Source organism: Lycium ferocissimum, chromosome 5, assembly GCF_029784015.1.
Source record: "Lycium ferocissimum isolate CSIRO_LF1 chromosome 5, AGI_CSIRO_Lferr_CH_V1, whole genome shotgun sequence".
NCBI classification, from domain to species: Eukaryota; Viridiplantae; Streptophyta; class Magnoliopsida; order Solanales; family Solanaceae; genus Lycium; species Lycium ferocissimum.
In genome coordinates this window covers 46,573,392-46,592,933 of record NC_081346.1, presented here as the reverse complement: position 1 = coordinate 46,592,933, position 19,542 = coordinate 46,573,392, and positions in this window count along the sequence as shown.

Below are 19,542 nucleotides of genomic sequence, written 5' to 3'. Positions count from 1 at the left end.
TTGAAAACCATTTAAATTCTCGTTAAAATTACCCGAACAAATCATCGATTCTTGGAAGCGGATATTTATTCTTGATTGTCACCTTGTTCAACTGCCTATAGTCAATGCACATTCACAAGGAACCATCTTTCTTTCTCACGAACAACACAGGTGCTCCCCATGGCGATGAACTACGCCTAATAAATCCTTTTTCAAGCAGATCTTTTAGTTGTGCCTTTAGCTCTTTCAATTATGTAGGAGCTATCCCATAAGGAGGAATAAATATGGTTTGGTATCCAGTAGCACGTCGATAGTAAAATCAATCTCCCGTTCTGGCGGAAGACCTGGAAGCTCATCTGGAAATACATCCGAAAATTCATTCACTACCGGAACCAATTGAAGAGTTGGCGATTTTGCTTCAGTGTCATGAACCCGGACTAAATGATAGATATAACCCTTAGCAATCATCTTCCTTTCTTTGAGATAGGAAATAAACCTACCTCTCGGGGACACTGTATTACCTTTCCATTCTAACACTGGTTCTCCCGAGAATTGGAATCGGACTATTTTCATTCTACAATCCACATTAGCATAACAAGAGGCCAACCAATCCATGCCCATAATCACATCAAAATCTAACATTTCTAGTTCAATCAAATCAGCTGTAGTCTGGCGATCACATACCACAACCACACAATTTTTGTATACTTGTCTAGCTATTACGGGATCCCCAACTGGAGTGGATACCTCAAAAGGTTTAATTGGCTCGGGTTTCACCCCAATACGGTCAGTAATATAAGGAGTAATATAAGACAACGTAGAACCCGGATCTATCAGTGCATAAACCTTGTGAGAAAATATAGATAGTATACCTGTAACCACATCCGGGGAGGACTCAAGATCCAGTCATTCGGCTAGAGCATAGATACGGGGCTGGGTACCACCTGAACTGGATGCTCCCCCTCTGCCTCTACCTCGACCGCCGGGAATGCGGGGAGTACGCACGATCGGCGCACGGATAAGGAAGAACCAACAGCCGATCCTGTGGGGGTAACCCCACCTCTATCGCACCTCTAGGGATAATCATGCATCATGTGCCCAGTCTGTCCACAAACATAACAAGCATCTGAACCTTGGCGACACGGGCCCGAATGTAACTTTCTGCATTGACTACATCGTAGGGCCGGTGGTCTCCTCTGACTATAATCACCTCCAAACTGGGAACCTGAGACTCTTGAACTCTGATCCTGTCCTGAATGAATAGAGCGGTCGAACCTCCTACCCGCAAACCGAGGAGGTGCACTAGTCGCCGACTGGCCTGAATATCTAGAATGTGACTGTCTCGATCCCCCTCTATAGTCGCTACCGACACCAACAGATCTGGCCCTCTTACTCTGCCCTCTATCAATATCGCGCTCACCCCTTTGCGGATGCTGCTGCTCTTCTAAGTTCTGGGCATAGGCCTGGATACGGGAAATATCCATCCCCTCTTGCAATGAAGCCGTCAAGCAATCTTTAAACAAATGTGGCCCTAAGCCACTCACAAATCTGTGTACTCTATCTCCCATATCAGCTACCATAGTGGGAGCATACCGGACCAATGAATTAAAGTGAAGGCTATACTCCCGGGCACTCATATTTCCTTGCTTTAAATTTAAGAATCTATCCGCTCTAGCTCGACGGACCTCGGGTGGTAAATAGTATCGAAGAAAAGCATCCACAAATTCTTGCCAAACCGGGGGAGATGCATTTTCCTTTCTTGAGGATATCCAATTATTGTACCAAAGAACCACCACATTCCGGAGTCTACAAGATGCCAACTCCACAGATTCAGTTTCGGAGGTATGGATAATTTTCAATGTTCTCAACATCTCATCAATAAAACCTTGCGGGTCTTCATCCGGTTGTGACCCGAAAAATTTTGGAGGGTTTAAACTCATAAAATCCCGGGCTCGGGTACTAACCGCCCTGTCGCTTGGACCCGTATTCTTCTGCTGTGCCTGGGCAGCAACTAACTGTGTCAATAGATGAATAACTTCAGTCATTTGTTGACCCGAAGCAGTCGGTGGAGGAACGGTAGGTATGGGAGCTGGAGCTGAAGCCCCCTTTTGCTCTTCTAGAATAGGTGGAGTGTGAGAGGTATTAGATGGAGCCTCATCATGAGATTCACCTCCTTCTACCTCCGTTGATGGCTTCCTCTCCACTTGCTGTGCTGTAGTAGCCTTGCCCTTCTGGGCGGCGGTAGCTTTTCTTTATACAGGCATTTCTGAAATCGTAACACACAATTAGGGAGGAGAAAATATTATAACGTGGCCATATGGCATGATCTAATAAGAAGAAGAAGAATGGTCATATTACCTAAATGCCCCGCAACTTCTTGTTTATAAGTGTGGCGTGCTTCACACCCATAAATAAGACTCTACTGGACACGGCTCGTAGACACACCCTAGGATGGAACTGCTCTGATACCACTTTTGTCACGACCCGACTGGGGGCCATGACAGGTACCCGGAGCTGACTACCGAGCACCACTCATTATACTCAACCTAAACATGTATAATCTCCAAAGAAACACATATCTATATACATAAGCCCTCACGGCTGCAAAAATGATATACAAAAGTATAATGTAGTCAACATGGAACATCTACTACCCACACGTACGTATCTACGAGCCTCTACTAGAGTACTATACATGAGGACGGGACAGGACCCCGTCATGCCCAAAACATATGTGCACAAAATAATAAATCAAATAGCACCTCCAGAACAATGGAGTGCTCTCTTAAATCTGCTGATCAACTACTATGAATCTGGGTCACCTCCCTGTCTACCTGTGGGTATGAACACAGCGTCCAAAAAGAAAGGACGTCAATACGAACATTGTGCGAGTATGTAAGGCATGAATAATCTTTGGAATAATAAAGAAATCATGAAGCATGAGGTGAGGATATAACCTGATTAACCTTTAAAAGTAAACACGTGTTATACATCTCACATATATAAACATATCATATGTACCATCATCGTTAACCCGCGTCCGGGTAACCATCATACGCAGCCCACTAGTGGTGTCATATCCGGCCCTCTAGGCACAGTGTAATCATATGCAGCCTGCCTTGCGGTGATATGTCCGGCCATCTAGGCACGGTGGAATCATATGCAGCCTGCCTTCGCGGTGACATGTCCGGCTATCTAGGCACGGTGGAATCGTATGTCGCCCGCCTTCGCGGTGACGTGTCCGGCCATCTAGGCACGGTGGAACCGTATGCATCCCGCCTTCGCGGTGACATGTCCGATCATCTAGGCATGGTCTAATCTCATATCATATACTTATTATAAACTCATCATAGCCTTATCATCATCATACATTCATCATGAAACATGCATTAGGACTCAAAGATAATCTATAACTATATTAGGGTGACGTAAGGTCAAGAACCCCCGATTTCATTATGAGTAATCATAATCATCATACCTCACCTTGAAGGAACTAGCATCATAAGGTAGGTCTAGCAACAATGAATGACATCAAGGAATCGTATAATGATCATTAGCTTCATAAAATGTCATATCATATTCATAGCATGAACTTCGTGAGAATATCGTATCATAGGCTTTAGAATCTCTAGACTTAGGCTCATCATTACCATTATCGTATTCATAACATATCTCTTATTCTTTTATCTCATAAGAAGCCCTATATAACGTTGACTCATATTTTCCAGAATGTAAGAAAGTCATGGAAAAATAGAGTAAGTCATGTCATAGGAATCATGCCTTAGAAAAAGAAGGGACTAGCCTTACATACCTTTGTATCTCTTCAACTCTATCGTCTAATTGCGTGCCTTTCAAGCTTGCGATTCTACATTCAAGGGAATTCATACTAAGATTAGATAATTGAAGACATACTTAGGCTTAAGCTAAAGCTAACGAAAATCAAGCAAAGCATCTCCTTTGTTTCTACAACTTCCTCCATATGCTATAACAACTCCCAACATCAATAACAACATTCATAATCATAATCAATAACTTTGTCAAGTTCGACATTATTCAATTCCCACAATTCCTTACCAAAATGATTCATGACCATAGTTATGGCATAACATCGTATTTGTTCTCATATAATACCTCCTTAACATCATTTGTATCATTTATAATAAGATTTCACTGATAATACCTCAAGGATCATGATCCATGTCAAATACTATTCACAAATACCACTATTCTTATATTTGTAACCCATTTTCAACCTTTTTCCGTAATCCAAGTCTTTCAACCCTTCAATATTCTAAATAATATGAAATGATCATAAAACTCACCTTTGATTGTGTAGAAATGGGTTTTAGGGGGAAATGCTTCACTTGAAGAAAATCCTAGCTCCACTTCCAAAGAAATTCTTGACTTCTAGCAATCCTAAAGAGCTTTCTTGCACTTGATTTCCTTGGATTAATGATGTTGATCTTTGATTTTCCTTGGATTTATGTAAATGGAGTGTGGGGAAGGATCTAGAGGTGTGGAGAGGGTTTTTGGGAGTATTTAGGGTCTGTTGGTGATGAAAAATGGGAAAAAAATTAAGTGGGCCAAATATATGTAACTTGGAACTTTTCAACTGCCAGCAACTTACGATGGACATACGGTTCGTATGTCATACTTACAGTCTGTATGTCTGACCGTATGTTGGCCAAAATTCTGTACAACTCTCTGATGTTGTTTTATGCCTATCAGACATGAAAGACGGTCCGTATGTCACTTTTACGATCCGTGTGTTGGGCCGTATCTCTGCCCAGTGAACAAACTTTCTCGAAAAGTACTTTCTTCGATTGTCTTAGCCTCAGAACCTTTAGGGTACATGCTTAATGATTGTCAAAAGTCTTTCTTTAACCTGATATGGGTATCATAGCCTCTCTGGACTTACATTAGTTTGCTTACGACGTAATCGAAGCGGAAATTCTCAAGGTGTAACAATAATGTAATCGGGGGTTCTCAACCTTACGTCACCCCGATATATTTATAGTTTATCTTAAGTCCAAATGCATGTTTTATGACAAATGTATGATGATGATAAGTTATAATGAGTATATGATGATACGATCCCACCGAGCCTATAGGGCCGGGCATGACACCGCTAAGGCAGGATGCTTATGATTCCACCGAGCCTATAGGGCTGGGCATGACACCGCTAAGGCGGGCTGCTTACGATTACACCGAGCCTAGAGGGCCGGGCATGACACCATTAGTGGGCGGCGTATGATGGTTACCCGGACGCGGGTTAATGACGATGGTACATGTGCTATGTTGATATATGTGATATGTATAAAACGCATTTTACTCTTAAAGGTTAAGCAGGTTATATCTATATTTTTTTTATGTTTCATAATTTCCTTACTATGTCGATTTCATTCATGCCTTACATACTCAGTACAATGTTCATACTGACGTCTTTTCTTTGGACGCTGTGTTCATTTTGAGTGACGAGGAGGTGACCCAGATTCATAGGAGCTAATCAGCAGATTTAAGAGAGCACTCCATTGTTCCAGAGGTGCTATTTGATTTATTATTTTGTGTACATATGTCTTGGGCATGGCGGGGTCCTGTCCCGTCCTTATTGTCACGACCCAACCGGAGGGACATGACGGGTACCCAGTGCTAACCCACCCGGGCACCTCTTATCATACATTCACATTTACATCTAGGTGAGCCACGTAGCTAAATCATACTTTCTACCCATCATTCATACTATTCCCATTGGGCAACAATACATTTATATCACCATCAATAACTATGCCCATATCAATGTACATAAGCCGACGAGGCTAACAAAATGATATCCGAAATATAAGCCGACAAGGCCAAATACATCTAACCATATCCAAATGTCTACGAGCCTCTAAGGAGAGTATGTCATATCATATAGGAGGGACAGGACCTCGCCATGCCCATAAGTATGTATACAAAAGAATCGATACCGAAAGCTGTAGCTCCGAATGAAATGGAGCTCCGCTACATAGTCCCTGAGTAATAAAGCTATAGATCAAACCTGTCTCCCTATCCACCTGCGGGCATGACGCAGCGTCCACAAACAAAAGGACGTCAGTACGAAAAATGTACTGAGTATGTAAAACATAATCAACATCATTATAGAAGCATAATAAACAACATAAGAAGTAGCGTAAGATGGGAGGTAGTAGAACCATCGTCATAAGCACTTACTTGCTTTTCATAGGGACCTTCCATTTCTAATGCGTGATTATGTACATTCGTATTCGTATTCGTACTCATTTACATTCCATATACATATTCATATTCATTTACATATTCATATACATATTCATATTGATAGCATACCCGACCATGAAGGATCGGTGTTTCACATACCCGGCCATGGCAAAGCTCGGTGATTATACATACCTGGCCCTACTGAGGCTCAGGGTTATCCGTACCCAACTGCAGTGGTGCGCGCGCAATACATATCATACCCGGCCATATAAGCTTGGGGTTATATAATAACCACACATAAACACATATACATGAGAGCCCATCAGCATATTTGACATCATTACTATCATCGTTTCATTACATCTATCCTTAGAGGATCATTCATCGTATAAGGAAGTTCATAGAATCGTAACTTAGCGAGAATCATGAGCTTTAGTAGCTTTAGAGATAGAATCATTTGGAAGACATCATAGGCTCATGAAAGAATAGATATATGGCCAAATAACCATGCCTTGTTGAAAGAAGGGTTAGCCTTACATACCTTTTTGTTTAGCTATTCTATCGCTTGGATGTTCTCCCTCAATGCTCACGTTTATACCTTCATTAGAGTTGTACTAACATTAGAAAATCGATAGCTTCGAATACTTGACTAAAGCTAGAGGAAATTGGGAAGCATCTCCTTTATTTATACAACTTCCTCCATATCATACGTCAACTCCCAAACATCAATAATAACATTCACAACATCATAACAATAGTCTTTATTCACCTACATTATCCATATTTCTCGATTCACTTCCAAACATCCATATCCATGGTCATAGCACACTATTATGTTCACTCATATACAATGTTTATCCCATGTTCTTAATGTCATTTATAACATAATCATAATCATAACATATCAAGATTCATGACTCAATCCAAGCTACTACTAAAAAATGTCACTATTCTCACATTCAAGACCCATTTTCTATCTCCTTCTACAATCCAAGTCTTCCAACTTCACAATACTTTAAACAACATGGAAATACCATAAAAACTACCTTAGATGGTGTGGGAATGGACTTTGAGTGGAAACACTTCACTTGAGCAAAACCCTAGTTCCACCTCCACTTGGATTTCTTGTCTTGGATGAGCTATAATGAGTTTCTTACACTTGATTCTCTTGGTTTGATGAAGTTGATCATTAATATCTCTTAAATTCTTATGGAAGAAGTGTGTGGAACTCTCTAGAAACCTTGAGAGAGATGGAGAAGTGTGGAAAATGAAATGAGTGAAGTGGGATCACATTTAAGTACTTGAACTTAACTCAGCCCGTCGGGACTTCCACGGACACTTATACGGTCCGTATAACATTGTACGGCCCGTATAAGTGGTCGTGGTTCACCATCAGGCAAACACCATCTCTGCTGGGTGTTATACGGACCCTTATACGGACCGTATAATGTTATACGGACCGTATAAGTCGGTCGTATAACCCCATTTTTCCTGAAATGATCTCCGTCGTTCGTTTTATCTTCAATCCTCATGGAACCTTCTTAACACTTGTTTAACACTTCATCACCAACCTAAGGAGAGTTACAACTCTTATTTAAGACATCCTTAAGTCATCATTAATTCGGTACTCGTAAATCTTATGAAACACCTAACGTATGCCTTGCCTTCTCTTGGCAAACTTTCTTCTGTTACCTCGAATGTCTTTGAAATCTCAATTAGGGTCATCGAATGCTATTTCTTACTTATTGAAATATCATATACTTCGTGTCCTTCACTATTCTATTCACTGTGGATCAACGGAGAATTTTTCGAGGTGTAACATTCCTCCCCCCTTAAGAACATTCGTCCTCGAATGTTAAGTTCTCGGGGATTCTATAAAAATCTTGCCAGAGTTTCCCCTGTAATAAGGCACTACCATCCTGTCACCACATCCCATAATAATAATGCCTCACAGGTCCATAACATAATAGCAATAGAGTTTGGCCACACACGACCCAAAAGCATAAAAAGGAAACGTACATACCTCATGATCCTGATGTCTCATCTTGGATCTCTTCCGGGCGTCGAAATAGGTGCGGGTACTTGGATTTCATATTTTCTTCTGCTTCCCAAGTCATTTCTTCTTGGTTATTGTTTATCGACAAAACCTTAACTGAGGCCACTTCTTTGTTTCTAAGCCTCCGTACTTGCCAATCTAATATGGCAATGGGTACCTCTTCATAAGTTAACTTTTCTGTCACTTGAACATCATTTACTGGCACGATCCTAGTAGGATCTCCAACACATTTACGAAGCATCAAAACATGAAAAACTAGGTGAACTGACTCCAAATCAGGAGGTAGATCTTATTCGTAAGCCACTTTGCCTACCTTGCGCAAAATGTCATAAGGCCCAATATACCGGGGACTAAGCTTCCCCTTTTTGCCAAATCTCATTACACCCTTCATTGGTGACACTTTTAAGAATACCCAATCTTTAACTTGGAACTCTAAGTCCCTTCGACGATTATCCGCATAGGACTTTTGACGACTTTGGGCTGCTAATAACCGATCTTGTATGAGCTTAACTTTCTCTATGGCTTGCTGGACCAAGTCTGGCCCTATCAATTTAGTCTCTCCTACTTCGAACCACCCAATTAGGGATCTACACTTTCGCCCATATAAAGCCTCATACGGTGCCATTTGGATGCTAGAATGATAACTATTATTATAAGCAAATTCAATAAGTGGTAAGTGATCATCCCAATTACCTCCAAAATCCATCATACATGCCCGTAGCATATCCTCGAGAGTCTGAATGGTACGTTCAGCTTGTCCGTCAGTCTGCGAATGAAATGTCGTGCTAAGGCTCACATGAGTCCCCAAACCCTCTTAGAAGGACTTTCAAAAATTAGCTAAACTGAGTTCCTCTATCAGAGATAATAGATACTGGAACACCATGAAGTCGCACTATCTCTTTAACATAAAGCTTTGCATAATCTTCTGCCACATATGTAGTTCTGACTGGTAAGAAATGAGCTGACTTCGTGAGTCTATCCACAATCACCCATATAGAATCATACTTACGTCAAGAACGGGGTAAGCTTGTAATGAAGTCCATGTTAATAACTTCCCACTTCCAAGTTGGAATTTCTATAGCTTGAAACAATCCGCCCAGCTTTTGGTGCTCGATTTTCACTTGCTGAAAATTAGGACATTGGGCTACAAATTCCGCTATATCCTTTTTCATCCCATTCCACCAATAAATCGATTTAAGATCATGATGCATTTTCGTTGCTCCGGGATGGATGGAATAATGGGAGCAATGGGTCTCTCTCAATATTTGGTAGCGTAATCCTGCCACATCAGGAACACATAATCTGCCTCGGCATCGGAGAACTCCATCTCCTGAGACCTACAATGATGACTTCTCCTTTTGAGAGAGTGTATCTCTGTAATGAATTAGCGTGGGATCTTCGTATTGACGCTCTTTCACTTCCACTACCAGTGATGAGACCGCTGAATCCTGGATGGTAGCTCCCATGCTACCTGAGTCCACTACTCGAACTCCTAGGCTAGCTAACTGCTAGAGCTCACGAGCCATTTCTCTTTTCTCAGGCCGAACATCACACAAACTTCCCATAGATCTATGGCTAAGAGCATCAGCCACAACGTTGGCCTTTCCGGGGTGATATAGGATATCAACATCATAATCTTTTAGCAATTCCAACCATCGTCGTTGCCGCAAATTCAACTCTTTCTGCTTGAAGATATACTGAAGGCTCTTATGATCTATATAAATATCCACATGGACACCGTACAAATAATGTATCCACATCTTTAATGCATAAATCACTGCAGCTAATTCAAGGTCATGAGTTGGATAATTTCTCTCATATTTTCGTAATTTCCTTGAAGCATACGCAATCACCTTACTATGTTGCATCAACAAACAGCCTAGCCCAATGCCTGATGCATCGCAATAACCAACATAACCTTCCAATCCCTCGGGAAGTGTCAGGACTGGGGCAGAAGTTAATCTACCCTTTAACTCTTGAAAACTACGTTCACAAGCATCCGTCCATTGAAACTTAGCTGATTTCTGGATCAGCTTTGTGAGTGGCGCAGAAATAGAAGAAAAGCCTTCTATAAATCTCCTGTAATAACCTGCTAAGCCCAGAAAACTACGAACCTCCGTAGGAGTCATGGGCCTTGGCCAAGTCTTCATGGCCTCAATCTTTTGGTTATCTACCCGAATACCATCGGCTGAAACAATGTGCCCCAAAAATGTCACTGAGTTCAACCAAAACTCACACTTAGAAAATTTGGCAAATAACTCTCGAGTTTGAAGAACTCTAAGGACAGTACGCAAATGATCCACATGCTCTGTCTCGGATCTAGAATACACCAAGATATCGTCAATGAATACAATCACAAATAAATCTAAGAAGGGCCTGAACACATCATTCATCAAATCCATAAATACTGCCAGTGCATTAGTTAGCCCAAATGACATCACCCGAAACTCAAAATGGCCATATCTCATTCTGAAGGCTGTCTTAGGGATATCCTTCTCCCTAACTCTCACTTGATGATACCCGGATCTCAAATCTATATTTGAAAATCACTTGGCGCCTTGTAATTGATCAAATAAGTCATCAATTCTCGGAAGAGGATATTTATTCTTAATCGTCACCTTGTTCAGTTGCCGATAGTCAATGCACATTCGCAAGGAGCCATCTTTCTTTCGGACAAACAACACGAGTGCTCCCCACGGGGATGAGCTAGTCCTAATAAAGCCTTTCTCAAGCAAGTCCTTCAATTGCTCCTTCAATTCTTTCAACTCTACGGGAGCCATTCTATAAGGTGGAATTGATATAGGCTTGGTGTTCGGTAACACATCAATAGCAAAATCAATCTCTCTTTCCGGAGGAAGGCCTGGAAGCTCTTCCGGGAATACATCCGAAAACTCATTCACTACGGGAACTGACTGAAGAATTGGCGGTTCAGCTTCCACATCTCGAGCCTCAACTAGATGGTAAATGCAACCTTTTGTGATCATTTTCCTTGCCTTTAGATAGGAAATAAACCTACCTTTTGGTAACGCAGTATTCCCTTTCCATTCTAAAATTGGTTCTCCAGGGAATTGAAAACGAACCATTTTCATTCTACAATCAACATTGGCATAGCAAAAAGCCAACCAATCCATGCCCATAATAACATCAAAATCCACCATTTTTAACTCATGTAAGTCAACCATAGGACGATGGTCACAAATAACAACTACACAACTTCTATATACTCGGCTAACTATTACCGATTCACCAACGGGTGTAGACACCTCAAAAGGTTTGATCGACTCCGGTTTGACTCTAAATCGACCCGCAAAATATGGAGTAACATATGACAATGTGGATCCCGGATCTATCAAAGCATATACATTATGATAAAATACCGACAATATACCTGTGACAAAATCAGGAGAAGACTCAAGATCTAGGCATCCAGCCAAAGCATAAATATGGTGCTAGGACTGCTAGAACTGGGGACTCTCCCTCTGCCTCTACCATGGCCGACTGGCGTATGTGAACCTAGCCCCATAGGGCGTATAGATGATAAAGATCCGGCTACCGACCCTGAAGGCTGGGTCCTATCTCTACCACCAACTGAGGGGCAATCACTCATAATATGGCCTGGCCGACCACATGAATAGCAAACCTCTGCACGTAATCGGCACTGGCCCCAATGTAACTTCCCATACTGGGAACATCGCGGCACGCGTGGCCTCGCCTAACCCGAATCACTCCTGAACTGAGATCCCGAAAAGCTCTGACTCGACCCAGAATGAGTAGATTTATCAAATCTCTGGCCTGTAAACCGTGGAGGCACACTAGTCATAGAATGGCTAGAATGCCTAGAAAACTGCTATCTGTGCCCGCCTCTAAACTCACTCATCGGACCCGAAGATCTAGCTCTCTTGTTATGCCCTCTATCATGCTCACGCTCACTTCTTTGTTGTTGTTGGCTTTCCTCTAAATTTTAAGCATGGGCTTGAATGCGTGAAATATCCATATTGTCCTGAAGGGACGCAGTCAAGCACCTATCCATCAAATGTGGCCCTAGGCCTCTCACAAATCGGTGCACTCGGTCACCCATATCCGCTACCATGGCCGAAGAATACCTAGCCAAGGAATTAAAGCAGAGACTATACTCTAAAGCACTCATACTTCCTTGCCTCAAATTCAAGAACTTATCGGCTCTAGCTCGCCGAACCTCTGGAGGGAAGTAATGTCAGAGGAAGGCATCTATAAATTCTTGCCATACCGGCAGAGGTGCATTGGATCCCCGCGAAGCCATCCAAACAGTGTACCAATGAATCGCGACATCCCTCAATCTATAGAAGGCTAACTCCACCGGTTCAATGTCCGAAGCATGCATTAACTGAAGTGTCCTTAACATTCCATCAATAAAATTTTGAGGGTCCTCATCCGGCTTTGATCCAAAGAATTCCGGAGGGTTCAAGCTAATGAAATCACGGGCCCTTGCACTAACATCCCTATCACCTTGCCCTGTACCTTGCCGCTGAGTTTGGGCGGCAACCAACTGAGTAAGCAAATGAATGGCCTCTTTTACATCGTGGCCCCAAGCATCCAGTGGAGGAGCTGGAGGTGCTAGAGCTGGGGCTGAGGTTCCCTCATGCTCCTCAGAAATAGGCATTGAATGAGAGGACTGAGATTAAGCCGCATTCTGGGACTCACTTTCCTCTACAATCATTGGCGGTGCTCTTTCAGCCGGCTTTTCTGCCACTGTCTTGCCCTTTTGGGCTGCTGTAGCCTTTCACTGCTGCATCTATGAAATACATAACACACGATTAAGGAAAAAGAAGTTCTTATATCATAGCTCTATCGCACGATCATATGAAGAAAGAAGGTCATTCATTCCTAAAATGCCCGCAGCCTCTTGTTTATAAGCATGGCGCGCAACACACCCATAACCAAGACTTTACTGGACAGGGCTCGTAGACACACCCTAGGACAGAACTGCTCTGATACCACTTTTTGTCACGATCCAACCGGAGGGCCATGACGGGTACCCAGTGCTAACCCACCCGGGTACCTCTTATCATACATTCACATTTACATCTAGGTGAGCCACATAGCTAAATCATACTTTCTACCCATCATTCATACTATTCCCATTGGGCAACAATACATTTATATCACCATCAATAACTATGCCCGTATCAATGTACATAAGCCGACGAGGCTAACAAAATGATATCCGAAATATAAGCCAACAAGGCCAAATACATCTAACCATATACATATGTCTACGAGCCTCTAAGGAGAGTATGTCATATCATATAGGCGGGACAGGAACCCACCATGTTCATAAGTATGTACACAAAAGAATAGATACCAAAAGTTGTAGCTCCGAATGAAATCGAGCTCCGCTACGTAGTCCCTGAGTAATAAAGCTATAGATCAAGCCTGTCTCCCTGTCCATCTGCGGGCATGACGCAGCGTCCACAAACAAAAGGACGTCAGTACGAAGAATGTACTGAGTATGTAAAGCATGATCAACATCATTATAGAAGCATAATAAATAACATAAGAAGTAGCGTAAGATTTGAGGTAGTAGAACCATCGTCATAAGCACTTACTTGCTTTTCATAGAGACCTTCCATTTCTAATGCGTGATTGTGTACATACATACATATCCGTATCCGTATTAGTATTCGTATTCGTACTTATTTACATTCCATATCCATATTCATATTCATATTCATTTACATATTCATATACATATTCATATTCATATTCATAGCATACCCGACCATGAAGGATCTGTCACAACCCACACCAATGGGCCATGACTAGTGCCCGAGTCGGACGCTCATATACGAACCTGTTAGATATAATCAGACTGATACTAAGGACAATGTGAAAATATGTAAAAACATACTGTAGACTAATAATGCCATATATCATAATGAACCTGTCTCCTAAGGAATCACAGTTAACCGAACATAACAAAGTACGCAAGCCGACAAGGCTGCCAATATACACGGGAATATCCAAATGAACTACGCCTATATAGCTGACCAAACCATATACATAACCCACACATGTCTACAGACCTCTAAGAGTATAACAAGGCCTATGTAAAAGGATCTATACCAAAGTGACTCAAGCTCCGGAACGATAGAGCTCTCAAAGCATCTGAGCAGAAGTCCTAGACCGGAGGATCACCAACCGAGTGTCCAGGACTGCGGCATGAAACGCAGCCCCCGAAGAAAGGGGTCAGTACGGAAAATGTACTGAGTATGTAAAGCATGAAGTACAATAAAGAAGATCATGACTGAGTAAAAGATGACAGGAGGCAAGTATGACAATCAAGGATACCAATGCATCTGTGCCTTATGAGATAAGAGTCATGCATATATATAATATACCGTACTCGGCCCATTATGGGACTCGGTGAATGAAGTCATATATATACCGTACCCGGCCCTCTAGTGAGGGACTCGGTGAAATAATCATATATATATACCGTACCCGGCCCTCTAGTGAGCGACTCGGTGAAATGAGGCCATAACAATGTGTATGAATAGAGTATTAGGAGCAATCATGTACAAACTGAATCATCGTTTGAGACTTGATAGAATAATTAGAATGAACCAACACTTGAGAATCAAAGACAACTGTCATGTCAAGTACCACTGAGAACTAGAGTTTATTGGAGTCATGTATGTGCGTCGTTCGCTCACTTTATGTAATTCATGCCAAAGAGAAGGAAGGGATAACTTTACATACCTTGAAGCTTATCTATTCGCTGAACTTCTACTTCTCGAACTCGCAAATCTATAATCAAGGGAATTCATACTATCATTAGTCTCGTTACCAAATGCTTATCCTAAGCCTTTAAATTAACTCTTTCTAGGATCTGCCGAAATTTCGGCAGCATCTCCCCTGTTTATATCCCTAGCCCGAAATCACAGTTACCAACAACCAACAACAACAACAACAACATCACTAACATCAACGTACTCCATAAGACACCTCATATGATATATATCCTATTTTTCAACCAACTACTCCGCTATACGGCTACCTAATCGTTCTATTCCCATAGTAAACCAAGATTAGCATTAATAATAAGAGATTCATACCTTCCTCCTGATAATATTGCTATATCTTCACTTCTTCCCACCTTGTACTGAGCCAAACACGTTGTTATACGATTTTGTAATCGCAACTATACGCTACTTGGATCGGAATTCGGGAATTATACTTGATCCGGGCTAAAATTTGATGTTGAGAGGTTATAGGAGGTTTCCAGAATTTTTGGGGTGTTTTTTACATCAAAAGCCAACAAGGCTATCAAATGGCGCAACGGCCCCAAAACATATACAAATGCAAGCCGACAAGGCTGCCACGGCGAATAGGATCGCCCAGAACATATAACATACAAACACACCTGTACAGAATAGGCCTAACCCACATATACGTCTACAGACCTCTAAACAGACCAACAGAATCATATGACGGGACAGGGCCCCGCCGTACCCCTGAATGCACAAATACATACACACGGGAGAATATATACCAAAAGGTAGGCTCCGGAATAAAGGGAGCTCTCCGACGAGCGGGGTAGGTGTCCTGGGCGGCGGATCACCGAACCGTACGTGCGACGCGCGGGCATGAAACGCGGCCCCCGAAGAAAGGGGGTCGGTACGGAATATGTGCGAGTATGCAAGCGGGGAAGTACAGAAAACGAAGTCATAACCAAAGTAAAGTGCACCGAACGCGAGCATAATAAGCCGAATACCAAGGTACTTACATCGACCTCCAAATCATACATAAGCGGTACGGAAGACAAATAAGATAATCGAGAATGTCAAATGCTTCGCTTTCTTTTTGAAAAACATTTCGCCTCGTATATACGGAAAATAAAACATACCACGAGGCGACATTAGCCGATGCGCCGGGAACGTACGGCCCGATCCATATATAACATAATAATGCCGAGGAACGTACGGGCCGATCCATATATAACATAATAATCATAAACGTACCGTCATATTATCATACATCATATCACATATCATATTGTATCATCAGATCATCACATATCATATCATCAAATCATCACATATCACATACCACATATACACACATACCGCGGCCAGGAACCCAGCGGTAATATCACATATACACATATACTGATTTAAAACATTTTCCGCGAGAAACCCGGCGGTAATATCACATATACACATATACCGCGGCCGGGATACCCCGGTAATATTACATAGTGCGCACGATATCATAACCATACATCATGGGACTCGGCGAAAGAAGTAATAACGAGACTTTTAATGCACAAGCGAATCATAAGTAACCAAATAATACAGTTTAAAACATTTTCAAAGACTTAATAGGTTAATCGAAACGAACCCTCACTTATGAGCCAAAAACAGTAGTCAAATCAGATTTTCTTCCGAATATCGCTCGGGAACATCTTAAACCAAACTTCGGAAACCAAGGTTACGTATCAAAATCATATGCATAGGAATCATTATGTCGGACTCAACAGACAAATATATAATCATACTCAGGGGTCGAAAAGGTAGTCATTTTGAATTCTTTCAAAAATCGTCAGAAGTACATAAGGAAAGTCGGGGGACCCACGAACGGGTGTCGACCGAGTCGGCCCGCCTATGGAAAACATAGTCATCATACATCATGGAATCATTTTTGAGCATATCGGGGCGATCCGGTTACGTACGTGGAAAGTTACGGACTTTCGTAGTTTTCGTGAATCATTTAGGAACAAAACTCTTTTAAAAACCAAACTTTTATGCAACTTTTAAAACTTAGTCATACAAAAGACGTATAAACCATAGCTTGACCATATAAGAATGCCAACATCAAAAGCAAATACGACTCATAAACGTGCTCGGATTTTTAAGAATAGAGTTACCCCCGAAGCTCATAACATATCACAACCTAGCCATATCTAAGACATGCCAAAAGAAGGAAAGGTAGCTTTACATACCTTATCCGCCCTCGAAGCTAGTCCAAACTCAAACTTCGGGCTCTCTAAGATCTACAAATACGTCATAATAAGCCAATCATTAGCTAAAGGTATTTAGGAATTCATTTCCAAACTAACACTTAATTCTACGGAAATTTGGGCAGCACTTCCCCTGTAAATACACCAACCCCGAGATTTCAACTCGGCCAAATTCATCAACAACAACACCAACAACCAAACTACAACATCAATAAGCAATTCAAAATGCATTCTAACATTAAATACACTTTTCTATATAATTCAACCACATTCATAATATTCCAATATACTCACTTCAACTACTTACATTCAAATCGATATCAACGTTTATACATTTGATTCTTAATCAAAAACCATTCAACCAATATTCACGAACGCTTTAAACAATTCACACAATTTTCCAAACAATCCAAACAACTCTCCATTTCACCCGAATTCTTCCCCAAACCCGAGAACAACATGATCCACATTCTTCTCTTCCAAATTCATGAATTACACTAATAATCCACACGTTAGCAATGCAATTTCCATAACTACAAAAATTACATAAAATTCACATTAACTTCCAAATCAACCCACAACCAACGCAACATCACTTTGAGTCATTTAAACTTGCATTTTTCATCCTAAAATACATAACGACGACAACCAAAATAATAACGACGATTTGTTCATTCCCATAACTACACTAAAGGAGGACCATTCGTCCAACACCACACACATATACAAAGATGATTTTCATTTTTTCTTCACACTACAACCATCAAAACATGCTAACTAACATTAATTCATTACTTCCAACACAATATACACATACTATCGGGCCAAACACCACCTACACAACTTCAACTTCAACTTGATTTCTATCATGAATTTCTTCCATTTTAGCATACTACAACACATATAAACCATTCATAACACATAAAACAAGATTAAAACTCACCTTTCTTCTTCAACTTCACAAATAGGCTAGGGTTTGCGATCTACACAACGGATAGTTTGGTGACCCAAACAACACTTCCACATTACTTAGGGACCTCCAATTAGAGGATTTGCACTAAGAAAATATTTTTGTGATGGCTAATTTTGGACTTGATTTTCCCTTGTTCTTGGCCGAATGGTTGTTGTGTTCTTTCTCCAAGTTCTTGATTTTTTTGTCTAAGTATAGAATGATGAAAGATGAATTAGTAGTCATCTTTTATGCTTCCACTAGTGTTATACATGTGTCCACAGCCCACACATGTGTTGGACCAATTTAAATTGGCCACAAAATGTGTGGGACCAACTTCAAGCCACATGGCCAAGTTTTCATGATTTGCCAACTTTCAAATATATGACTTTGACTTCACAAAAATTTTAAAATGTTATGCCAACTATTTTTTTGTGATGGCTAATTTTGGACTTGAACAAATTAAGTCTCATTTTTTTGTGTAAACAAAATCGAAGGTCAAGCGTCCGACGTGTGTTGGACCCGTATGTGTCGGAATGGTTTTGTCCCTAACTTATCGTAGTTAACCCGGATTGTCCCAATGTACGAAATGCAGGATATAACAAAATTACTTGTATTATAATTTATATAGGTGTATATATTTTTGGGAACTAATTAAGACAAAGAAGCATATTTTAATTAATTGATTAAAATAGAGGGGGATTAGAAATTAATTCATCTACCTAAAATTTGGGCCAAATTCTATTCCTATCTCTAAAAAATCTGTGGCCCAACACCCAAACGCCCCAGCCCAAAACCCAACCGCCCCAGCCCAATTCCTCACTACCCGACCCGGCCCAAACTAAGTCCTAAAATCAGCATCCCTAACTCTTTTTCCATCCCAACCAAACAAGCCATTCTCCTTCAACCAACAGCCAACCAAACGACCCTCTCCCTAACCAAACGACACCGCCATCCCACCCCGTCACGTCACTTCCATCACCTCGTCAGCACCACCACGCCGTCGGACCGCTGGGTTAACATGGTCAGCGACGCCACTGGCCTCACCAGTCACCTTTTTCTCCCATCACCCATCTCCCTTTTTCTGAAATGGAGCTTGATAACTCGTAAAAAGGTCGATTGAGACCTCTGAGAACGGGAAAGAGCGAATCCACGGACATCAAACCCATCTGAAAAGGTGAAAATCCGTCACTTTTTCTTCATTTTTCCTCTTTTCAAAATTTCAAATTTTTCCCCCTCTTTTGATTTGAAATTTAGAGGCTAGATTCCCCTTGAAGGAGATATTGAAATACCCCAATTTTCAACTATAAATACAGCTCCTCTACGGGCTGTTTTAGCAAG